The sequence below is a fragment of the Miniopterus natalensis genome, chromosome 19 (assembly GCF_054644295.1).
Source record: "Miniopterus natalensis isolate mMinNat1 chromosome 19, mMinNat1.hap1, whole genome shotgun sequence".
NCBI lineage: Eukaryota > Metazoa > Chordata > Mammalia > Chiroptera > Miniopteridae > Miniopterus > Miniopterus natalensis.
This window is the reverse complement of record NC_142099.1, coordinates 2,575,254-2,601,677: the sequence shown is the minus strand read 5'-3', so window position 1 is coordinate 2,601,677 and position 26,424 is coordinate 2,575,254. Positions and strand designations below refer to the sequence as shown.

The 26,424-nt window shown below is 44.8% G+C and overlaps 1 long non-coding RNA gene across 1 annotated transcript in view; it reads left to right on the top strand.

The window, feature by feature from the left end:
- The first annotated feature begins 24 nt into the window (after positions 1 to 24).
- The window catches only part of LOC107530681 (uncharacterized), a 35,893-nt gene continuing 9,493 nt past the window's right edge, over positions 25 to 26,424 (top strand). The window contains exons 1-2 of the long non-coding RNA XR_001602554.2: positions 25 to 257; positions 3,809 to 3,890. This is a non-coding gene — a long non-coding RNA (uncharacterized LOC107530681). The remainder of the gene's footprint in view (positions 258 to 3,808; positions 3,891 to 26,424) is intronic.

The window sequence follows — 26,424 nt, the reverse complement described above, 5'->3', positions numbered from 1 at the left end:
AATACTAATTTAATCGACATCGCTACTGTTCTACAATTTTAGGACCAAAATGCAAGATGTTGATGGGGCGACAAAGCAAAAGACGACGATGGTGTCGTTCAGTGGTAAATGCTGAGCGGAAGAGATTATGATTTAAAGGACAGTTTGCATCTCAGCCGAGCCTCTGTTGTCACGGGCCTTCATGAAGACCCCAAAGAGAGTTGCACAGGCCCCCAGAACCACGTGGTCACACCGAACCAGGGATCAGACTTGAACAGGTACCACCAGTGATTTCTTAAAACCCAGAACACAAATACAAGGTGTGATGACTATAATATTTGATTCTATTGAAACTGGGAACAGTTTTTCTGGAATTTACTGTCCTACCAGCAGGTGTCAGTGCAACCTAATGAACTAACATTTTTAGCGGCTTGAATACCTGCCAGTAAATGGAGTGAAAATAATTTTAAAATAGCAAAGTTAAAAGCCACCTGTCAATGTTTTTTATTAAGCATACTTAAGTGGAACTATAGAAAAATATTAATCCTTCCAAAGTTTAGTCAAAATGGGCCCTCACCTAGATGTATCACAGTATTACGTAAGTTATAACTTATATGTTAACAGTTATAACCTATGTGACAACAGCATTATCAGTGACATGAAAGATACGAGCTTAAATTAAGTACAAAATGCTAATCATGGGAAAGTGTAAGAATAACAGTATTTTCATAACACACACATCACAGACACTGAAGCCAAGTGAAACTCACTTGTCTCTGGGTGACAAGTTTCAACCCCTGGAGAAACCGTTAATTCCTAATGAATCCTAAACTATCTTTAGCATGACACCATTTGTGTTTTCTAACATAACCTTTGCCTTTAGCCAAAGTTGTTCCTCGGACGGCAGTAACTGCCATGCCTGTTAGTGGGCAACACCAACGTCACCCCAGATAATCTTTGCAACAGTCCGACAGTGCAGACAGTGTACCTCCCACGTCTGAGGACTCAGTAACTGACATTCGGAGAAGGCAGGTAATTTGCCTGATGAATAAAGGTTCTCAGAAAGTCAAAGTGAAGGTCGCAGATGATCCCGAGGGTGGACTCTTCTCATGTCACAATCAGCGCCTCATTCCTCTAAAAATGCTACCTCGTGACCCGGGCTGAACTCCCTCCATTGCTTTTTTGTCATACTTGGAGTTAAAGCCCTATTTTGTACAAAAGATTTCTCCAACAATGACATGGGACACACCAGAATTAGACTAAAATAAGGGTAAAATCAAGAAATGTCTATAAAATTACTTTTTAAAAAGCGGAAGCCCGTTTTTTGTAGAGCTTAAGTATGCACCTGCCATATAACCTACCATCCATGCCTGGCCATTTGCCCCAGGGATATGAAAACATGCCCACATGAAGACCTGCATGCAGTGTTCATCGAGGTCTCCGTCTTTATCACCAAAAGCTGAAAACAACCCAAATCTCCACCGACAGTTAAAGGGTGAACCTGTTGCGGTTTAGCCGCATAACAGAAAGCTGTTCAGTCGTAGAAAGGAGCAAACTGCCAATACACGCAACAGCAAGGCTGAATCGCAAATCGGTAAGCCAGGCTAGGAAGGCAGGCCCAGAGGTTCCACGCCACACGATTCCACGTGCATCATGCTGTGGAAAAGGCAAAACTACAGACAGAAAACAGCACCGTTTGTCAGGACCTGGGCGGGGGGGGGGGGGGGGGGGGGGCGTGTTGAGAGAACAAAAGGCCATGAGGGAAATTCGGGGGCTGGTAGAAATATTCCAGACCTTGTTTGTGGAGGTGGTAACATGACTGTATACAGCTATCAAAACTCATAGAACTGTACTCTCAACCTTGGTGAATTTTTATTTTATATAAATTTTATCTCAGTAGTCCAGACTTGCCCCCAAAAAAGTGGAAGACATCAGACACATACAGAATATTAGTAACACATTAGTAGTAAAACTTAAGAATAACTGAGTCAGGTAACAGGAGGTAGAAGGGAAGTCAGCAACCTGAACCCTAGCCTTAGAATCCTAGGACACGCGTCAGCTGGCCAACCGGCCTGTGTGTGACCGCGAATGACAGTTTCCTTCTCTCCATCTCAGTTAACTTACTGCTAAAGAAACGGCATCAGATATTTACATTCTCGAACTTCTCAAACTAGGAAGACCTACCAAAAAGAGGGACCAGATTTATCATTCCCTGAAGTCTCCCTCTTGCTGGTTGTTAGAGGAAAGCCCAGGTGGAAGGTGGAACTCCTTCCGTGGAGAAGCAGTTACAGTAATTAGCTTTATTCCTCGCCACGCCTCGGGAGGGGAAATTACGTGCTTTGGCCAGCGGGTGTCATTGTGCTCACCTATGAAAAACAGTTCTTCAGACCAAAATGCTCTTCACCTGATGCCTGCCTAATATTTTCACCTGAAGTGATTATGAACTCTGTTTCTCTATGTAACTGCTCAGAGGAAGGAAGATGTTCTAAGCAGTCAGTCTCTTCCTCAGTTTGTTCCCAGAGTTAATCAAGTATGGTAATTAAACCTATGGAGAAGGAATCTTTTACTCCATTGTAGTTGAAGCTCAAAGATTTTTAGAAAATGGAGTAATGGCTTCACGAACATTACTTATCCAGTCTTGGCAAACTCAGTCCTTAATGGCATTCTCTTTATTCTCAATGTCGCCTCCTGCGCGAAGCCTTCCTGTGGCATCTCATAAACCATACATTTTTATATATCCTAAGAAAGCAGCTTCCACACTGTCCTGTAACTGTTATGCACAAGTCTCTCTCCCCTCTTGACCGCTCCCCAAGCTATACATTCCTGGGGGGTACTGGCACTGCATCCCCAAGTCTGTAGTGTAGTGCCGTGTGCTCAATAATGTTTGTGGGTGGTGAGCAAGTAAGTAAATGAATAATTGAAACAATTGTACTTTCTCAGAATAGCTGGTGTTTCAATGACCAGGTGAAAAGTGAAAGGACCAATAGTGCTCAATCAAAAGAAAAGCTCAGGGACACGGCTGTTTTCCCTGGAGGGACATTTGGGATAAATTGGCTTATCAGAACAAGAGCAGTAGCATATAAAAACCAAAAAATTGGAAGAAGGCACATGGTTTATGTGATGGATTAGCAGGAAGCCTGAACCGTTCTGTGCCAGAGACCCTTTTGCACTCTTGGGGAGCCTCTGGGCCCCTTCTTAGAATAATGTTTTTAAAAAACAAAATACAATACATTAAGATTATAAAGAAAACTAGTTACATTTAAATACTGTTTTCAAACTATGTTTAAACAATTTGTTAATATGATCTAGCAGCAGGTTTGATAACTACCATAATTTTTTCAAATGATGAGTGTAAATGATATTTTGAGAAGTCTGTGACAACTATAATATAATATGAAAATATATTTTTGACAGTCACGGGTACTGCTCATCTTTTGCAGTTTTTGCCTACATGCCTAATGGATGGAAATACCAGATTTCAGACTAGGAACGTCAAGTTTAATTTTTTTCCTTTCTAAGTACCTAAACCCCTTAAGTTTATTCATGAACTACTTTGGCAGGAGGCTGTGGGCCCAAGGTTAAGAATCCCTGGGAAAATTGAAGTTAGGATATCGGGGAAAAGGAATTGTGAAGAATGAGGGAGCAAAAGGATCCTGCTTCTACAGGTGGCCACTCCGTCTTTTTCTTCAGAAAACTGGGTGTTCACTCCTCACCTCTCGTCCTTCCCAGTAGGCTCCTACCTATCACCCCCCTTCCCTCTGAGATCCCTCAGTCCCATGTATCCATGTCTCTGGATCTATTTTGTTCATCAGTTTATTTTGTTCATTAGATTCCACATATGAGTGAGATCACGTGAGACTTGTCTTTGGACTGTTTCGCCCAGCATAATACTCTCCATGCTGTCACAAAAGGTAAGAGATTCTTCTTTTTCGCAGCTGCATAGTATTCCATGGTGTAAATGTCCCCCTAGCTTTTTATCTACTCATTACTGATGGGCCTTGAAGCAAAGGTTGACAAATTTCAATTTTTTCCCCACACAAAACATGTTCTCTAGATACAACTTAATTCTAATTGAACAATGAAATACTAGCAAAAAAAATCTCATCCTTGGAAATGAGAAATTGAGATATATATATATATATATATATATTACAAATATTTATAACTAGAAATAATCAAAATGTTACAAATTAAAACATAAGGGCCCAGCAGTAGTATTCAGAGGACAGTATGCCTCAGTGCTTGTGTTAGGGAAGGATAAGTGAGCTGCACGCATGACCTGAAGAGCTAGAAAAGGAAAGGAAAAAATTTAAGAAAGATTATAATAAAGTTAAAAGCAAAATTAATGGTTTAGATAGTGAAATATAATAACTGGGATCTACAAAGTCAAAAGTTGGTTCTTCGAAAAGACTATTAAAATAGATAAACCTAGAGCACAATTGATAAAGAAAATTAGAGATGAAACAAATACTGTTAGCAACAAAAAAGGGAAATAATGTCACCAAATTCATAAAAGATAATAAATCACATTTTTGTTAATTTTATGGCAGTAAATTTGAAAATTGAGAGAAGATACACAAACCTTTAGTAATAGCTCAATAACCATTCAAAATACTGACAAAGCAGCTGAACGCCTTCCCATAAAGAAAGTGCACGTCTCAGGAGGTTTTACTGGGGTGTGCTACCAAGTTTTCAAGGAAAAGATTGTTCTGATATTTTGCAAACTCTTTCAGAAAATAGGAAAAGTGGGAACATTCCCTACCGTGTTCTGTGAGTTGAGTATTAACCTTCATAACAACCAGAAAAGGACCGTATGAGAAAGGGAGGCTACAGGCCAGTTTTCACTTACACAAATGTTAGCAAACTGAAAGTGTGTAGAATGGTCATGGTGCGTCGTGATCCAGCTGGATCATCTCAAGAATGCAAGGCAGATGCAACTTTAGAAAATTCTAGAATGTCATTCATCAGAAGAGGTGCCTATAAATTCTTTCTGGAAATTTGATGTTAATCACAAGAAATATGTGGGAAGGTGAAAACAAAACAAGTTGTTTGAATTTAAACCTAAACTTCCTAAGTTTGCCAGTCTCCGGCTAAAATTCTTTTTGTCACCTGGCAGAATGGAGTTAAAATTGAAAGAAAATTAGTCTTTCATATCTGAGTTTTGTCCTTAAAATACCGTGTGAGCAAGCTGGCCACCGGATACAGCTTTATTTTCTTTCATTATGGGTTTTTCCATCTAAATCCATGTAAACTTTGCAAGGAAACTTTTGAGCAGCTCTGTTTTACTCCTAAGTTTAGTTGTCAACAGCTAGGGTGTTCTTTTATCTTGCTATTGTATTAAAAGTCCTTCTATTAGGCTTCATTGTCTGGCAACAGACTTTACTGTAGAGCCTGTGTGTTCAGGTCTGAATATTGGACAAGTAAACTCCTGGAAGTAACCTAAGCTGCTTCCATCTTCAGCAGTCGGCTTTGGTGTCATATTTGATGTGTCAAAAAAAGTGTTCTTTCCCACAAAAGTCTTCTCTGACCCCCCAGGAGCGAGCTGTGCAGCCCACAGTCCCGGGTGCTCACTTCTGTGGCAGCTTCTCGCACTTGGTTCATAATATTCCTCATTAGACTGCAGGTCATTGAGCTCAGGGCCAGCGTCCATTTCTCTGCTACATCCCCGGTGCCCAGCCCAGCACCTGGCTCAGAGGAGAAGAGCAAAACCTCGAATAAATGAACAAACATACTGGTATTATTCAAACCTTTGCTTACCCACCCTTAGTACCAAGAGGGAGAGAATTGGTATAAAAACCATCGTCGAGTCCTTTTAGTCCAATCACTGACTCAAAGTAAGAGCCCTATATATAGAATCTCTACAGAGTCAGGCTTCTTCTAAAATAGTTCCAGAAGAAGGGATATAATTAGCCTTTTCCATTTATGGGTAGCTCACATTTTTAGAAAGTGCTTTTTAAAAAAAACTATTTCATCAAAATCTGCCTCCTTGATTCTATCTGCCCTTTGGAGTTTTGTAGATTTCCATTTCTATTGTATAAATCTCCAAATGTGCTCAAAAGAAACAAAATCAAAAATATTTAAGAGGTGGTGAGGACAGGTTATCTTGCATAGAAATCAGCTGGAATGTCTGCTGTTTTACCCCAAGAAAACGTGCAGGGCTTCCTCTTGAACTAGATATTCGCAGAAATGTCAGTGATGAAGAGGGGCCGGGAGATGGGGTTTGGCGACTGCGTTCAGGGGGGGAAGCCGCCTTGAGTTTTAGCTTTACCTTTGATGCCGGAGAAAGGTGCCTGGATATGTTATGTGTCCTGTGACAGGAGATCAGGGTTCATTTCTGGCCGTGATGTCTTGTGGTGTCTCATATTAGAAAACACTCGGCGAAGTTTCTCCTCTGGTGTTTCTCGCATTCCCTTCGTCCCGTCTCACTGACAGGTGCCCTCACTTCTGCTTCCCTTCCTCACTCCAGCTTGGGTCCCATTTTAGTCTAAAAGGCTCACCACAGCCACACTAAATTTCCCTTCCACGCCCCTGTCATTAGTCTGTCACCTAATTTAAAACCCACAATGTATCAGTGTCCTTACTGAATCAGGCGAGACTCCTCTGCCTCCATCTCAGGTTCCTCTCCTCCAGGCCTCTGACACCTCACGCTCAAACTGTCCAGCTTTATTTTAGCTACTGCACCCCCACCCACCCCCACCCCCAACTCCAACTCCAACTCCAGACCCACTCTCATCAGCACCCTCCCTCCCTGCAACCTCCCAAATGTGTTACAATTGCGTTTTATTTATTTAATCTTCACCCAAGGATAATTTTTCCATTGCTTTTCAGAGAGAGTGGAAGGAGGGGGAGAGAGAGAGAGAAAGAAAGAGAAGCATCGATGTGATGTGAGACACATCAATTGGTTGCCTCCTGCATGTGATCCGACTGGGGCTGACCCTGCCAGCGAAGCGCGTGCCCTTGCCAAGAATCGGAATTGGAATCGGAATCAAAGTGGGACCCTTCAGTCCCTGGGCTGAGGTTCTAACCAGTGAGCCACACCGGCCAAGGCTACAGCTGCATTTTATGATCTGCTCTCTCCTCTGGGCCAATTCCAAAGCCCACATGGAGTCCTATTTCCTCCACAGGTTTTTGTCCGAGTTATTCCAGGCTTTACTCATCTCCTTCCTTTTCTCTCCTCTGCCTTTTTTATTGTGAGTCATAAACAATAGTAAATTCAGCTATGTGTACAGTTTGACAGATGGTTGTAAAGAGAACACCCAGACAACAGCACTCAAATGGCAAATGGAAAATTCCTGAATCAGTGGGAGCCCGCCCCCTGTGCCCTCTGCAACCCATTTTCCAAGGCTTACAGCCCAGCACATACAGTCACTAAAGACCATCTTGCTTAACCCTGTGGCTCAAGTATGTTGGTTCTGTTCCTGCTCAGTCCTGGGCCCTGGGAGGGCAGGCTCTGTACAGAGTGCTTTAGAATTCAGCACTCAAGCAGACCCCACAGCACCAAGCAGACCGGCTATTCACAGATGCTCACTGCCTGATTACAGAGGAGAGGCGCAGCCCCGAGGACAAGCAGCGTGTGTGACCAAGAGCTCACGCTGCCGCATCTCAGCCTCCTGGGAGCCTCGGAACCAGCCTGGCTCCCCTGTGCTGCTTTCTGCACTCGGTGGCCTTTCCCTCCACGAGGGCTCAGCCGGCTTGGGAATTTCTCTGGGAATTTCCAAGTTTGCAAAGCACAATGAGGAGGAATGTCTTGTTGGGGACCAGAAGTCCACGGCAATGGGACAAAGCACGAGGCACCCCTTCCATTCCAGTCAGAGAGCGGCTGCGACAACGGAGCAGACAGTGCCTGCGGGCATCTGTCCATATGCACGTCTTCATAGTACACGTACAGTGTTTGCGAAATCCTTATGATCTGCCTGGATGTAAATATTTACAGCATAAACCAGTGCATACTGTGAACAGCTATTTTTCTATGATGAAATGGAAACAACAAAATTCGCCTTAGTGTCTTTGGGTCAATGCTATAAAGCTCTGGGCTTCAGTTTCTTCTTTGATATATATAATGAGGTGTTTGGGTTAAATAAGTTTCCTTCTAGTTCAAAGGTCTATCATTAAGCTTTCATTTTGCAATCAAATTTCCAGCCCACAAAGAAGGCCAGAAAAATGTTAGGAAAAGTAATGTCATATTACAGTTACTGCCACTGAGTTCTGAATTCTGTAGTCGTAGTTTGATTAGTGGTAGTCTGTGAATGGAGTTGTTTATTCTCCTAACCAAGGAAGAAGTAACACCCAAATGCTTGTTTCACCGGGACCTGTTGTCTTTAGATTTTTATCACTTAAATGTAGCAGGAAAAATTCCCATTGGTATTGTCCAAAGGAAATAAAACAATTCACTTTTAATAGCAACAAATTAGCTCAGCCGGAGTCTGGGGCGCCACACCTCTGGGGAAGGACGATACCTTGAAAAAAAGGCCAAAACCCTTTCAAAGTCTTTGCCATATCAGAAGCTCCCATTTTTCACTGGAAGTTCCCCGGATTCGTGGAATTCAAAATGTCCAAAGGTTCGGATCTGATGAAAACTGAAAGAAAATTCCTTAACACTTGTGTTTATCAGCACATGAAAGAACCAAGTTTAAATGCTGGTGTGGGCGAGTTGGGGCGGATGTGAGACACTGAGACCAAGTCTTTGCCTCAACTCCCATCAAGTAGGGAAATAAATCCAACCCACGGCCAGGAAGGGCTGCACCTCTCTGCAGTGAGATGAAGGCAAATTAATCCCAACAGCAGTGAAATCAGAAAGCGAGAGAAGGTGAAGGAGGGGGAGCTTCTGAGTCTCCAGACGAGACGCAGCTCACCGGCAAGCTGCCCACTGCTCCCTTCACCCCATATCCGGGCACCGTGGGTATTTTTGGATTGATACTTCTCCCTCCTTCTCTCTGGCCAAAAAATATGCCAACGTATTTTATTTTTTTCATCACCGTTTATCCCCTGTGCCCTCTTCCACCTCCACCCCCTCCCACCCCATCCCCTGCAATCACCACAGTCGTCCATAAGTTCTCTCTTTTTTCTTTTTTTGCTCAATCCCTGCACACCCCACCCCACACCCGAGCCGTCAGCCTGCTCTCTGTGAGTGTCTCTGTGCTGCTTGGTAGTTCAGTGTGTTCCTTAGATTCCACATATGAGGGAGATCTATGGTACTTGTCCTTTTCTGGCTGGCTTATGGTACTTCTCGAGCAGGAGCGGGCAGCTCAGCGTGAGGCTAAGTGATCACTTAAGCAGCTCAGGTGTGTTTGAACAGGTTCGAACAAATCTATTTTCATAAAGATGCTGAGGATCCTTCTGAAAAACAGCTCACCCCAAGGGAAGAAAGAGCAGGTATCACACACCTCACATAGCAGCAAATCCTGAGTCTCCAGAAAAGAGAGAGGAGAGATTCTGGGTTTACCCCATCCTCTGGGGACTCGTGGGGATATGGATTCATCCCTTGCCCAGGGACCTTGTCTGGGCCTGGGAGAGAGCCAGGTGAAAGTGAGAGAGAGCATGCTTTAAAGAGCAGTGCCACTAAGACTCAGTGAGGCACTGGCCGTCCCCTGATGCAGTGTAACAAGCTATGGGGAGAGAGGCAAGCTCCCGGTTAATCACAATCCAACAAATAGTGTCAGCACCTTGAGGGAGCTGGGCCGGCCAGGGACTAGAGCCCCTGGTAGGAGGCAGCAGATACTGCAGATCTGCTGGATGTCCCATGGTAACTGGATACACTCACTAGCACTTGTACAAGTTCACTTTACCTGTAGAAAGGTTGCAGGCAGAAAGATGGGTGTGTTAGTCGGGAGAGGCTACGTTGTCATAGCAAACACCACTCCAGCTGACAATGCAACAATCAGAGGTCCTGTGGCCTTGCCTCACTGCGGGGGGCTGGGGGGTATGGTTGGATAGATGGTGCCCCTGTCACCATGAAGGGTGGATGCTGTCAGGGGCAAGCAGGAAGGGGCAAAAGCTAGTGAAATAATACTCTTAAATCGACCTCATTTATTCCTGTGTACCAATGAAACCAAGGGAAATGGTCTCTATACATAATGCTTTTATTTAATCCTCATGGTAGAGAACCAATTCAGAGAAGTGACTCACCAGAAGCCACACAGCTGTGACAGTTTGTCGTCCCTGGCTCCAGTGCTGCTCTCTTTTAATTATTCCATGGGTGCCACAAAGTCATACTGTAGGCAGTAGGAATGGCACCGGGTGTTAGTCCTGTGGGGGTCACACCAAACCTGGGGGATCAGCAACCTCGGTACTTGGGTTCTGGCTAGGAATTCAGAGCCAAGGCCTGAACTGCAAAAGAACATTTATTTGGTAAATTACAGAGGTAGAAGAAGTAGTTTCTAGAAGAAATTGGCTTAGGAAACAAGTTATAGAGGCAAAGGAAAGGCCTTGGGGGCTTGGGAGAGAGGAAGCTAATGCTAAGGTGCCTGGCGAGGGGGGACTGGGGGGGTAAGGAGGGAAGGCAAAGGCAAAGACTGGGTACACTCATGCTTCTGGGAGGGAGAGCTCCGGGTCCTCTCTCCAAATGGTTTTAAGGGAGGAGGTCCCAGGGGAAGATCTCACTGTAATATTCAGCAGTTTTCCAGGTGTGTCCTTTCAGGGTTGTGGTCTCCACTGATTGATTGGTCAGCGCCAGGGCCATCATTCAGTGCAACTGGTCCTGAAGTCAGCTGTGGCTGACTTTTCCCTTTTCTGGGCCTGGAGCTGAAATACAACTGAGGCCTAGATGTCATCTCTGGGCAGGAAAAGTCAGGGGGTTCAAACCAAGTGACCAGCAATATGCTAGGAGAGGAAAGGTCACCCTGGGGACTAGGCCCCAGCCTACAGTGGTCCTTTACTAGGCACCCAGGGCTTTCCTTCCTGGTGACCTGTACCTGGCCCATCGTCCTTGCTCTGCTCATGTCTGTCTAACTGCCTACCACAATATGCTTTAAAACAACCCCAAACATTTACTGAGTTCCTACCCCATTCTGTATTATCTTATTTAGTTTTTTTACGATCCAGTGAGGTAAGATTGGCGTTATCCTCAATGGGCTCAGGGAGGTTAAGTAACTTGAACTAAGTCACGAAGCCTGCGAGGAGAGGAGATGAGGCCTGAGCTCAGACCTCCTGCCTTCACTGCAGAGCTGCCTCCATTCAGTCTTTCAAACCAGTGTGCCCAGGAAGGTCAGGCGTTGGTCCAGGGTCTGGCAAGCAGCCGACTGGAGTTGAATCAGATCCCACAGCTCCCATCCTGACGCTCTTTGCATCACAATGCCTCTCCTCGAGGCACTGGATTGTGCATATTGTCAGTGTTGTCCATCAGAGGCTGGGAACTGTGCTAATCCTGAGAAAACGAGTTTCCTCCTTGAAAGCTTTATTTATCATTTGAACAAGACTCTGAACTCTGCTGAGGCAGATTCCTCTGGCCTTCCCAGACTGGACAAAAATAAGTTTTCCATCCATTGTATTGGACATCAAGTACGCAAGACAGATGCTCAACCCTAACCCATAGCATGTCTCTGGGTCTAAGTCTATAAAGAAAACCTCAGTGTCAGCTGAGAAGGAAGGCAAGTGAAGGGCTGTCAGGGGGAAAAAGAGTCTAATGACATAGATACTAAATAATGAATAAAGAAATTATTTTTCTCAATGTAAGGGAAAGTGTATGTCGTGGAAAATGAAAGGAAACAGTTCCCCATGCGAAATATTTATTAGGGCATAAATAGAATCAAACCAGGGAAGAGAAAGCTAGAGAAAGCCAGCCAAGTCCTTTGCGTATCAGCCAATGAACCCAAAACTGACACAGAGGGTCTGTGCCGGGGCTCAGCTGTGGCTACTCCTCAGAATCACCTGAGGAGCTGTTAATGAATTCTTCCCCCTGGGCCCACCCACATGGTTCTATTTAACTGGAGTAAGGGCCCGAACAATTATACTTAAAACATCTTCCCAGGAAATGTGTCTGATCTGTAGCCGTCCACTGCCAGCCCTGCATGAGCTCACCTCTCTTTGAGTAACTGGCCAGCCAGCCTGTCCAAACACACAAGAACTTCACTCTTGGGAAGTTAGCTCCGTTGGGCCATGACCACTTTTATTAGTGCTGTTTTTTTCAGTTTCGTTATTATAAGCGTATTCTTAACACACGCGTATCGTGAGTGGCACTGAATCACGTTTTTCATATAAGAAATGGTAGTAAGTCAGTGGTGAGCCTTTTACCTAACATGGTAAAAAAACCTTTTCCGAATCTTGTTAAATTCAGTGCTTTATCTTTGGCAGTTCTCTCTGCTCACATCTGTGCCCGTCCTTGCGTGGAGCCCATGGATATAGCGGTCGGCGTGTCTACCGTCTCTGTTCTTGTAGTCACCTTGTAAATGCCTCCAGCTTGGATTACCCAGGCACCTGGCCTTGTTTTCTCCACCTCAGTCGATGCTGCTCTTCCTCCCAGTGCTGCCTAAGCAGACACAGGAGGCTCACTGGTGGTTTCACTTCTCTGGCAGTTTCCATGGATACCTTGCCCCTTTTTTTTAATCCCATTATTTCCCTGAACCCTCTTGCTCCTCTGCAGTATTGCCGCCACCCTTCATCCGGGGTCCTCTTTCATCTGCCAGGCTCTTACCTGGTGGCCCTGCCTCTGGCCTCCCCTCCAGTCCATTCTCTACACTCCTGTCTCAGATACATATCTGACCACACCATTCCCCTGCTCCAAACTTCCCTGTTCTCTACGTGAACAGATTCCCTGCTTGATAGGTCTTCCGGGATTCTAAAGGTAGGAGGTACCACCCGATTGCGGTCGAATCTTCAGCATCAGTGAGGAGGAGCTACTAGGCGCTAAAATAACTGGCAGTGATTTTGACATCGAAATAATAAATGTAACAAGTTTTAACATTCAAAGGTTTTTATTTTGTTCCCCTTCCTCCTCTCCCTCCTCCTCTGCCAGCCACAATAGAAGATTCAAAATAAAGGCGTCTTAGTCTTTCTACAGGAAGTCAGTGACAAAATTTTGATCTCCTTGGAATATTTTACAGACACTTGATCACTTAAAAACATATGGTTTTTTAGAGCCCTGATATTACTGACCAGGATAAGACATCTAATTACTTAACACGCTTTACAGTATCCAATAAATCCACACGACTATTATCAGTAACTGATGGGGGGGCAAAGGGACATGAAGTTGCCTCTTGAGAAATCACGTAGTCTGCCTTCTCAACAAGTGATCTTGCTGGTCCATTAGCACTCAACACCCTATGCATGGGAACCTTGGTACATAATAGAACCTCAGAGTCATCACAAAACAAGAAACACCTTTTTATGCCAGGATTTTTCAGTGATTCTGTGTCCCTACTTTCCTAGAATAATCATCTTTTTTGGGAGGCCTACTTATAACAGAATCCCTCTTCTCATTTATCCTGTTAGAATCCTCAGAGAGCATGTGGGGAGATCCTGACTATCCCCCATGAGCAGGAACCAGTCAGTACTGAATCACGGGAATTCCATCAAATCGTACAAAATAACTCAGAGTTTATAAGCCTGGAATAGAGCCATGGGCACTCAGCCCTCACTGACAGACTAATGACTGCCTTCACATTCCTGGACTAGAATCACAGCCTGTATTCCCACAAATACCCAACAATCGAAATGATTGAACCTATAGCTCTCTTCTGAAAGTTTGCCCTATAAGTGCTTTTCATAAGCATCAGCAATCTGTTAAAAATTCATGGTTCTGTTGTTATGGCAACCATCATACCATAGACATGCAAAGAAAAGAATACCGCCTAACCAGTAACATCAAATTATCATGACAGTGTCTATGTTAAATACAAAATGATGAACCCGCTTCTAACTGCCGAAGCATAAAAATCAGGATAAAACCATAGTTTCAGACCTGTTCTAGCAAATATGTATAATGGTGATAATGGCGGAGTTGGTGGTACATAATGGAATTGGGAAGGGGAGATTGGAAGAGATAAGAAAAAACAGTATTAGACACCTATGTAAAATGAATTTAATTGTGCAAAAGTTAAAATTCTGTGTTAATTGAAAATAGCGAAACATTGAAATACTACTAAACTGACCAGCTCCTTTGCAAGTATGAAATATGAGGTCTGTGTTTTACCCATCTAATAAAAAGCTCACCACGTATCTGCTTCTTTTGGTTGGAAAGAGAAATTTGTACCATATCCCTTCCGGCTATTGGGATAGGTTGTTCTCCTGAAGCTGGAAGAAGCTTAATGTAGAGCTGTAGGCCAGAGTGAGAGCATGGGTGAACCGGGAGGGAGAATTACACAGCATGCAGAAAACAGCCTCTGCCATGCTACCAGGCACAGAGGATCTGTGACAGAGGATCTGACCATGAGGCAACACATGACCACGTGGCCAGAGCCGCCACTCGTGTGTTGAATTTTGTTAGAATCATCAAGTCCTAAGATCACGTGGGCCCAGCCACAGTGCACTGTTGAATGGAAACGGAATGTCTGAAGCAGACCTGAGCCTGGGCCAGAGGACACAAGACAGCTACCTAAGGATGTGTCCCAGACACATGCATCATCCAACACAGTTGCCTGGGACCTCATCTGTGCCTTATACCTACAGCCAGGGATTGTGGCACGTTGCAGCAGGGGATGCTCCCTTTATGATAAGCTGGTGGAGATGAAGAAAGGTCAGACTTGGTTTATAGAAATGTGGGGTTTCCGTCAAGGGGTGGCCCCAACATTCAGCAGTGAGGGGTGAGGCTCACAATGGGCAGAGCTTTGTGGAACACATGCTTCTCTTTGTGTAGAAGAAGTGACCCCAAATGAGAACAGACATAGACCAAAGGGCAATGGTGAGTAGCTCACCTATCATTTAAGGGAGAAATACCTGAAGATCAGAGAGAAGAACACCTGGAGAATAGGCATGTGGATGACCTAAGGGAGCAGGTAGGAAATGTGAAGATCTTTGTATCACGTCCTAACACCCAAGAGAGACCACCCATCATGAAAGAAGCACTGAACAACCAAGGAGACAGAATGACTCAGCCCATTGACATCAGCCAGCCTCTGTCATCAGCCACTCCTGTGCCAGCACAATGGGCTGGACATGTTGACAGTGACTAAGGCTTGTGTGGGGGGCATATGTGGACTCCTACTCACCACCACTGATCCAGTCATGGCTGCTAGCAAATGTCCAACCTGCCACAACCAAGCTCCATATGCAGTCTCATCCCTTGAAGAGCCCAATAATCAACAATATGCATTGAAAGCAACAGCATGCACTGGAAGATGACTGAGTCTCCTTGAGGAACCCATCACAGGGTCACGCTGTTATGCTGGGTTTATACTTGCAAGTTTTGCTTTCCAGTTGATAGTCAGATGTTACGAGACATTTATTTCAATCTTCCCTTTGAATTGTTAGCCTGATAGTCTTCTCCAAATAAGCGTTTGCTGTGTAGTCTTGCTCATTCAAACGGAAACTGTTCCAAGTTGAAATCAGTCATCAGTCTGTCCTCAGCATGACCAACTCTTCTTGATTTGATCTAAGTATTCATGAGACAAAGTTGAAGTCATTGACCTCTTTAAAAATTTCATTTTAGGAAGGCATGTTTTATTTTTAGAATATCTGCATGTCAGAGGCCAGCTGGTGCAGGCCATCCGTCTGCTGCTTGTCACTCCAGTCCTCAAACTGGTACAGTAGGTAGACTACTTTCATACTTCCTCCTTCTAGCCCAGGGTTATGGGAACTCTTAGTTATCCCTCGGGGATCCATGTTTCTGATGTCGCACTTAAACCAGGTCAGTGGCTACCACTTTTTAGTTTAGCTAACATGATACCAGCGCGCTATGACAGAACTGTGCCTTAGACATATCCAGCACTCAGGAAGCATTTGTTGAATGAATTGATATGAATGAATAATTTCATAAAACATCATTCCTTATTTTGTAGGAACTCCAGAGGAAATTTTAAATTGTCTAATCCCTGTCTTCCATGCCCAATCAGTTATTATTTTGCCTCCTGAATACATTTAATCCATGTGCTATTCTCTAACCGCAACACTAGCCTATACCACTGTCATCTGTTGCTTGCAGTGCTGCTGATTGGTCTCACGATCCCCTCTGATGTGTCCTCTGTAGGGCAGTTGGTTACATGATATTAAAGTGAAAACTGGTCTCTGAGCTACCAGGATAAACTGAATCCCCCCACCCTGACCCCACTACACTCAAATGGTTGTGAAACATCAGCCAGGAATACAGGTTCTTTTTTTAAGCCTCTGAGCTGTTGGGGTTGGTTGCTACTCCAGGTCATTCTAACCTACCTTCCCTGATATCTGTGCTCAGGGAGAAGTAAGGTTGTGAGTTACTAGTTGGATGCAGCAGGAGGAGGAGAACTCCTCGGGGCAGCGCGTATCTGACCATGGAGACTGCTGGGCATCTCGCCTCCAATTTCACAATCGCCAGTTGGCTCAAACCCACACTGAGATTCCTTTGACAGTGGTGTTTGTCAGCACTAAGTGTGCTGTCAACAACATGCTTCTCAGATAGCTTCCCAGCATGCCAAGCATGAGATAGCACAGAAAGGCCTAAAAATAATGCGGTTAAAGTATGGCCCTACAGTTTCTAAGTTAGTTCCACTCATCACACGCTGCACAGTGGTAGAGACAGACAGCATGTAAGGTGCATCTTTATACTCAAATGCTCAAGCTTGTGAGTGGGAAAATCCCACTTTCCAAGTATACTGTGCTATGGACTTAAGTACATTTTCCCAACTAGTCCTTAAAACCTTGTGGGACAGACATTGCTGTCTCCGTGAATGGGTGATGTTGATAATTTATTTTTATGTGCAAGGCACTATAGTAGATGCTCTATGTGTATTGACTTACTCATTTACCACAACAAGCCCCCTTTCCCACCTTGCCCAGCCACCGGGCAGGTTGGTCACAGAATACCCCTCTCCCAGAGCATCTCATGACGTTTCCGGGCTGTGGCTTGGAACCAGCTGGAATGCCTTCCCTTGGGCTTTTCTACGTAGCAAACTCATCCTCATTTTCAAAGCCAGTTCAAAGGGCAGCTCTTTGGTACAACCCTTCCGGGCCACCCCAGGTTCATCAGTCTCTCTATGGGACCAAAAGGCACCTCACTGCAACCGATAGCACGGATGTCACTGTGAAAAATGCATCGTTCTTTTACTGAATGGAGGCAGGGCCTATAGCATCTGACACGTCACTATTTCCTGTGACTTGTACAGGGCTTGTCACATAGCAAGGGCTCAAAAATATTTGCTGAATAAAAGGAGGTTTTTTGCTTTAGGATATGGATTGCAAGTCCCAAACAACACTCCGGTCATACAAGGCAGACACAATGGTCCCATCCCAGTGACTGACTCCTGAGGAGCACGAGCCCTGTGGGCTGCCGTCCCTCCTCCTGTCATCTGCGGCCTGCATGCAGCCCCTCGCTCTGTGTGGTGTCCTGGTTCCAAGCAAGTCAACACAGATGGCATGTCCCCCTGCAGGTTTTGGACAGACCAAGCTTCATAGCTCTGGGTTAACAGAGCTCTTTCCCCTGGTGCATGAATATTCATTCACATCAACACAGTCTCTGCTCAGAAAAAAAAAGGCAGCAAGAATGGGAAAGCTGTGCACGTCTCCAGTTTACTTTGGATGTGTTCCTACAAAATTCTGCTTCCATTTATTATCGTCTTTCCCATCCCCAGAGACCCAATTAAAACGTCCCCGGCCCAGGAAGCCTCCTCCACGGCTCAGCCGCAGTGGCAGTGGGAGATAAACTCCGAGCTGCTCCTTCCAGAGGTCCCGAACGTGTGATTGTCAGTATTTCCTCCGGCGATTGCCCGTTCTGATAACACATCACCGCCAGGATTCACTTATGAGTCATCTGTGAGCTTCCCCTGAAGACAGACTGTGTACACTCAGATTCCAGGGACTGAAGACATACGGACCGATTCATGCTCCCAGAGCAGCTCGGGGTCGACAGTTTGCCGTAACTCGGCTAGTTAAGCCTTAGCGTTAGACAGCTGATTCTGTTCTCTTCACACGTGGCCAGAGTATTTGGGAAAAGGGTATTACTGCGACCCTAACAGCTCTTATGGTTTATTTTATATTTACGGCCCTTCGTTCCTACACTCATAGTGCTAGATAACAGGCATGATTGGGAGGTCATTTAATCAGCTCAGCTTATAAAAATTCCCCCCATACTCTGCTGACTCATCAGCAGTTTAATGTTACAAAACATATCGGCAAGTAACCGTAGCTGGAGTTCCTTGCCAAGCAAAATCAGGAGATAAGATTGTGCACTTTTTAAGTTTTTTTATAGAGAGTAAAAGAGATGAATGTGGTTAGTGTCTCTTGTTGTCTAATAAAAATTCACATGTCTTACTGCATAGTTTGGGTTATCAAAGCCGCCGCCGCTGAAACAGCTTTTATATTTAGAGTAAAATAGTAGCTGATTAGGGGTTAGCATGCCGACATTATAGGTTCAGAGAGACCCAGCTGTGAGATTTGGGGATCTTTAGTTTTCCAGATTCCCATTTTCATAGCTTTAGAGTGAGGGATTGAACCCAAAATGGTGTTTAACGTTCTCCCTACCCCTTCCTGTCCTCTCCTTCATTTTGCCATCGACCCCATGGGCGCTTGTGAAGCCATACCCATCCACGTGTGACTGGAGGAACAGAGTTCCTCCCCACTTGTGCCCAGGGTGCTGCAGGTATGAGGCTCATACATACTTCTTCTCTCCCTCAGCTCACAGAGGGTGACTATGCCCACAAGTGCTCTTTGGCCTGACATGGGGAGGACTGGTGACTTCGCAGGCAGACAGGTTTGAAAGGGGTGCCCGCTGACTTTTCCACTCATCCCCAGGCACAGCGCCAAAGCCTGCGGCTGGACCAAATGACAGCAGTGGTGAGGGGGAACACTAACACTTTCGGGCATGGGGGGCTGGAGGGGAGAGGAAGAGAGAATACCAAATTAGAAAAGGAAAGGAAACATGGAAAGGAAACTATGGGAAAGGAAGATTAAAGGGAGAGAGGCCGGATAGGAAGGGTCATGACAGCAGCAGGGAAACGCTCGGCCCGGATCTGGGGGTCTCAGCAATCCTGCAGCTGCGCGCGTGGCCTGAGAAACAGGCGGCCATGCCGCCCGCAGAACGTGTAGTTGGAGCACTTTCCACGTGTTCCGTGCCGACTTCTGAGTCCAGCTGCCTTCTTCACTTTGATTTCTGCCCCAGGTCATAAACAGTTTGAGTTGACGGGAGGTCAGGCCGCCCTTAGAACAAGACTTTCCATCAGGGAGCTCTGGCCCCTCACAGGGCTCTGGGCCCCACAGTACCTAGAGCACACATGGCCCAGTCATCAAATTTAATCAGATCTGCCCATTTCTTAAATGTTTCTCATTTTTATCCTGCCCTGCTAGTAGGGCTTTTAAATACCTCACTTGACAGACCCCAGATGGTATTTTCCTGCAGTTTTTAACTCTTCATAGGGCAGAGAGATGGCCACATGAATATAAGTAAATACTAATCACCTGACCTGTGATCAGAGGAAGTGTAAATGCAATGCAAGAAATCACAAAGAAAAAGAAAAATACCCCATAGAAGACTTGTGTAGCCTGCTCATCCATTGTTGCTCAGTGGTTGAGCGTCAACCTATGAGCAAGGAGGTCACGGTTCGATTCCCAGTCAGGGCACATGCCCGGGTTGCAGGTTCGATCTTTAGTAGGGAACGTGCAGGAGGCAGGCGATCAATGATTGTCATCATTGATGTATCTCTCTCTCCCTCTGCCTTCCTCTCTCTGAAATCAATAAAAACATATATATATAAAAGACTTGTATAAATAAAAAGCAAGTTTAAAAAGACAACAAAGGCTGTGGGAAATATATTTTTAAATTCGTTGTGTACTTCTGAATTGCCAAAGTAATAAGTGCTCATTGTAAAAAACAAAACAAACAAAAAAATCAGTACCGGAGGATATGTATGGAAAAGTAACCATGACTTGCCCTCTCCCTCTACAACCTGCTTCTGACTCTGTTAACAGCTATATACATGTCTCAGGGCTTTGTGCACATGTAAACATGCACACCCCAATTATCTCCACCAGCCCTGCATTCCTCTCCCGTCCCTAAAGGGTGACCTCTCACCAGCATCTGTAGGGGAAGAGATTTTCCTTAATGAAGTCTTTTCAGAAGTAATACACCGTCAGCAAAGTATCTCAGCATCTGTGTTCCTCCTTGGGCCACACTCGTGCTGCTGCTGACCACCCTCTTGAGCTGTTGGATGACCTGCAACAGGATGCTGTCCGCTGTCCCCACGTGAGCCACAAAAGGCCTACTGGGTAGTGGTCTGCATTCCCTTTGTGCCCCATCTCTGTGTCCCCCTTAGCACCAGTGCAGGGTTGTAGATTTTATTGCAGTGATGAGTTTTAAGGGAGTGCAGAATGCTGTGTACTGAATATGACTTTCCTCAGGTTTAATGGGGGAAAAACACACCAAGGAGTTGCCACTTTCAGAGGGACTCCATTCATGGGCAAGACTCCGTCTCCCTTAGCTTCCCCTTTTAGCTCTCTTGGAAAGACCTCCTTCTAACCACCACCATGGAAATTTTTTTGAGGAGAACACGAACTGTTGTCCTAAAGATTATCTATAACTTGGGTTATTCCCAAGAAGCCTTAGCAGGACAACCAGTGACAGCTGTTGACACACAAAGTTCCATGCAACAAACCAGATAGAATGAGAACAGACAAGGGCTCCAAATTCAGCCTTCAGGATTTTCCTTAGCAGTGTGACTCAGACACCTGTTTACTCTCAGGAATGTGTACTAAGTATTCAGCCAAACATGCACACACACACACAAATACTAATTCTCAGAGACCATGTTGTATGAACCGTTCAGGATGTTATCCCTGTCGGAATGTAGTCTTAACTGCCTCAGAACTTGACGCGTGTATTTCACTCTGGAATTGGTATTTCACATTATTTTGCAGACCAGAGCCAGTTGCTTTTTTTCATCCTACAGCTCTTTCAAATGGGGCTCCTCACACCTCCATGGGAAAGAAAGGGCTGGCCATAGCTTTAGCTAACCGGTTTAAAACAGCCCAGTCATGCTCAGTGGTCAGACTTCAGGGTGAACTCAGCATCTCGAGACTAAATGAGAAGTTCATTATGAACTGAGGAAGCAGAAACATCCCCATACCTTTCACTCAAAGGGCAAAGAGCCAAATAAGTTGTTCGTGGAAGTTCTGCTTGAATTTAGCATTCTCTACAGAAAACAAAACAGAATTCACATGGTTTTGTCTTAGGCTGAATGAGTTGGTTCTTCAAGATATTTCCCAATACTGTTGAGTTTAGAATATAAAATATATTGTATACTTGAAATTTGCTAATTCTTACCACACATACACACAAGAGGTAACTGTGTGAGTAATGGATATATTAATTACCTTGATTGATTGTGGCAGTCATTTCACAGTGTATATGCACATTAGAACATCATGTTGTATACCTTAAATATGTACAATTTTTATTTGTCAATTATACCTCAATAAAGCTGAAAAAACTTTAAAAATAAAATTGAGGCGAAATGCCATTAAAAAGGAGGCACAGGTTGGGGAGCCTCAAAATCCACTTACAATGTTAACTCAAGACATTGGCTAAATTATAACTGTATATGTAGAGGCTATTCTCTACTAATAGCAAAAAGGCTGAGAGAGCTGAAGAGAGACTTTTGTTGTTGCTCTCCTAAACAACATTTGGAGGTCAAGTCCCACTGATTTAAAAGATATTAGTAACCTTTTTTGCCTCTCCCGTGACACCTCAGAGGGCCCATGCCTTAGGAAGAAGGCTGCATTTCAGGGGCAAGGGATTTACTCTGAGACTAAAGGCAAAACTGAAATAGATTCTCCCTCCACAAAAGTGTACAATCAGTCCTGTACAACGTCAAGCCATTAACTACCTGGTAGAACAAACAGAACATTCTTCAGAGGAAGTTAGCAGAACCCAGAAGCTTTACATTGTATTATTCACAATGTCCAATACGCAAAATAAACAGATGTACAAAAAAATTTGAGGAAGAGGAAACCCAACCAATGGAAATGATTATCTTGGGCTTGGCAATGGATTCTCAGCTGTTATACCAAAAGACACATGATCAAAGAAAACAAGATAAATTGCACTTTATCAAAATAAAAACCTTTTGTTTATCAAAAGACGTGATCAAGGAAGTGAAAAGACAACTACAGAAGGGGAGAAAATATTTTCAAAACCTGTATCTAATGGGGGTTTAATATCCAGAATATATTTTAAAAATCCCTACAACTCAACAAAAAAAAGACAATCCAATTATAAAATGGGCAAAGGATGCCCTGGCCGGGTTGCTCAGTAGGTCAGAGCATTGTCCCGGACACCGAAAGGTTGCGGGTCCCATTCCTGGTCAAGGCACATCCCTAGGTTGTGGTCACAGGCTCTGACCTCAACTGATCCTTGTCTTAACCTGACTCTGGCATCACTCTGTCACCTCACTCCAACGGTGGCTCCATTATTTCACTTCCTTCTAGTCTCGCTGATTGTGGCATCCTGATTTTTTGGCTTCTCTAGTTGCTTCTGCCATCTTTTTTTTTTTTAGTCTGCTTGTCATCATGACATCGGCCCAGCTTTCCTGTTTGTTAAGTAACCCTTGGCTTGTCCCCTGGATGCCCTCCTTAGAATTACCACTACAGGAAGCCCTGCTGGCACTGGCCCCAGGAACTGGGACTCTAGCCTGTTCTTTGGTTTTGATATCAAAAGGGTGGTCCCTGGGTATTTGGAACCTGATTTATTATAAAACCATCATACATGTTTCCCAGAATCTCAGGCTTAAAAGGAACCCCAAGTTCCATAACAACTGTCCGAGTTAAAAGCCCTGTGCTCTTTCTATTGTTCTGCTGTTCTTTCATATCGTCTTTCAAATACTTGATGGCCGGTTTCATAGCCCTGTCTTCTCTCTCTAATCTCAACATCGCAGTTCCTTTAGTCACTCTCTCGGCCTGATTGATTTCCTCTAAATTAGCTTTATTTAATTACTGTCCCTTTCACAATGGACGGTGGACAGAATTTTAAAACAATGTCCCAATTATATCCTGGCCATTTTGAACCAGAATGGTGTTTTATATTATTTATATTCACTTTTACCTAGCCTTCTCCATGACGCAGATTGGAATCTTTTTAAATGATTTTTTCCGGAACCAATATATTAGCTACTTCCTGTGTTGGCTTTGGGCTCATCTCGGATCCCAGTCAGGGAGGTGGGATCAGTGAGGGCCGTGCTGCTGACCCCAGGGGCATGGCTTCCACTCGGTTCTCTTCAGCAATGTACAGATACACAGCCTGCTGCCCTGATGACATCCAGATAGGTCATGAGTGTTTGCGGGCCAGGCATAGTTCTCTCCTGCTCATTGTAACTCCCACTCCCCTCCCATCCACTTAATGTGGGAAACATTTTTAGAGGGAAAACCTTCAATCCCTATAGCTGACATAACTGATGGACACAGCGATGAGAGCCACGTGTTCTCCGGGTCACTCACCTGTTCCCCCGGTGCACATCCTGTCGTCTAATCGGTTATTCTGACTGGTCCACGTCTGCCCTAAAAGCTTAAAGAAATGGCATCAAGCCCCTGCCAAAGTTCTGATTTCAGCATGTCTCATCACACTCCTCTTATTTGGGGGCTTCATGAAATCGAAAATCAGTTTAGCTCGGCATAGCTTTCTGCCCCCTTTCAAATTCTCATTGTCACTGCTCCGTTTTTACTTTAAAAGCTTTAGAGTCTGAACAAGGTCTGCATCAAGCTCCCCATTCGGTGCTGCTGGGCTGTCCCTCCATTTGCCAGGATGAGTCAAGAATTAGTGTTTTTTAGTTTATTGTTTATTTTTTGTGTTTAGAATATGGTTCTCTTCTCTGGGGGATCTCATCTTGTCCCTGGGACACACCCTTTCTGCCAGTGTTGCCCTCAGCCTCTCTTGTTGATGAAAGAGTGACATGTGGTTCGTGCAATGCGGTTTGTGCCGTATTGTTCTGAGGTCCTCTCGAATTTCTGTTACTACTAGTCACGTTTCTCCTTTCTCTTCCTGGTAAAGTATAAAAGTACTTTTTAAAGCCCCCTAAAGTCTCTTCATTCTATCTGGGGGCGTCTGGTAAAGTAGGACTCCAGTTATTGGGGCAGATCCTGGGGAAGCCCATGTTCCCTGTGCATGGAGGAAAGACGGGCCAGATGCAGATTTCGTTAGCAAGGGTGACCTTGGAAGCGGCACATAGTAGGATCATTTAATCATGTCAGAGACAGACAAAATCCCAGAGCTACTGGATGGAAAATTCTGAGCAAATGAATCAATCCAGTTGCTCAATTGCAATAATTTAAAAATGACGATGTGGCAGTTCATCTCCCTTCCCGGGATTTCTTAAATCCTTCTTAACCTGCTTAAGTATTGTCAGAGTCCCACAGAAGTAAGGTTGCAAGGGAGTGAACAAGTGACTCTTTTTTAAAAAAATTTATCTTTATTGTTGAAAGTATTACAGATGTCCCCCTCTTTCCCCGCATTGATTCTTGAGACATAAAGTCAACACTTGCGTGAGGCCCCGGTGCAGGGCCGGCCAGCTGGTGAAACCGGGGCTGTACCTGGAGGGGGAACCCCGTTTCACTCTGGTGGGGCACTGTCAGCAAACAGCTATGGCTGGGTCCCCCCTGCCGCCAGCCTCCCGAGAGTGTGGCGTGATGGGGCGCAGACTCTCCGTGTCATCGACTCTCTGCCAAGGCCTTGTTTGGACATTCCAGGGCCGGCTTAGTGCTGGAAGGTTGTTCAAGTACTTTCCTCTCCTTTTATTCTCTTCAGAGCCAACGTTGAAATGCTCAGAGAGCCAGAGCCGCTGCTTCCCTCGCGCCTGGGTCTCGGAGCCCTGAGTATTCATAGGTCGGTGAGAATCCCGAGTGTCAGGTCCCGGTCGGCTGCTCGTCTTACCTGGCGCTGTTCTGTTCAAGGCGGAAACAGTGCTTTTTCCATCCCTGGGTCAACTCTTTTTTTTTCTTCTTTTTCTTTTCTTTCTTTTTTTCTTCACAATGCCTCCCAGAGCCCCTGCCGAGAAAGAACTGAAAGCAGTGGAGCTCTGTTTCTAAATCGCCTCATCCTGCGCTAAAAAGCCCAGATGTTCGGTTCCACCTGCGTGCTCCTGAGCAAGCCTCACAGATTAGTCTCTTTTGAGAGAAACCATGTCCTTCAACGGGAGCAGAATCAGAAAAGCCGCCGAACCCATCCTTTTTAAGAAGTGAAATGTCCCTATCGCTATGTCTAAAATTAGGCCTTTCAAGACATTGCCAGTGTCCCTTCCCTCTTCTCTAGAAAGGGCCGCTGCCGTGAAACCCTTGTAGAAGCTGCTTCCTGGTGCTGAGATTAATTCAGATGTTTGATTTGCCTCAAACTCTGTGAAAGTCGATAAGCCAGGGATAAAAAAGGAAATGCCTAGTCCTTGTTTGGCTAAACACAAAGAGAGACTCCCTGAAATAAGTGAAGGGAAATTACCTAAGGCCCAGGTAAATTACTATGAACTGCCGTGCTTGAGAGTTGGACGGAACCTTAAAGTTTCCTGGTAGAAACTGCATTTTAGGTGCAAGAAAATTGATGGTGTCTGACCCCAACTATTCTGTTACCTTCCCAGTCATTTAACCATCGCTTCAATCGGTACTAACATTTTCCCAAGATCTGCACTTAGCAGAGCAAAAGAGGCATTTCTGGGGATGTAATATGGAAAGCAGATTTTAAAAGAAAGAAGGAGGGAGGGAGGGAGAGAGGGGGGAGAGAGAGGGAGAGACTAGTCTGTGTTAGAGCATTATTTTGTGGGCACATACAGCTTTCCTTTATCTATAGACAGTCTTGAGTTGTGCTTGGTAGTTTCCCTGCATCACTTACCCAGAGCAGGGAAGAGATGACAGCGGTTATAACAGGTGGACTGTCGCGAATTTCTTTCAATCTGTTTGACTGTTTTGGTTTGGCCATCACAGCATCAGAGCCAGAGATGGCAAACTTGCCAGCCTCATAAATTGAAGAAATGTTCTGGCAGCTGAGAACTGATATTACTAAAAGCCAGTAGCAAGATTTGAGCCCATTTCTAAGAAAATGATACTAGGAAGCGTGTTACAAGGGAAATGAAAGTTCGCTAATATCCTGAAAGTGCTTACGTACCTCCCCAAACCGGCCATTTGTTTCCTTCCCACTAGAACATTAGGCAAACGAATGAGTTTGCTTGACTTTCAGATTTGTAGACACTATGAAGCACATCTACCTGAGAGGGAAGGTCCTGCCAGGTGCCCTCCCTGTCACAGCGGAGAGCCGGGAAATGTTGGCAGTACTGTCCGACACAAACCATACCCACCTCAGAGCCCAGGAGTCCGGTGAGAAATTCCCTTCCCAAAGATGCGGCAACTACGGTGGGA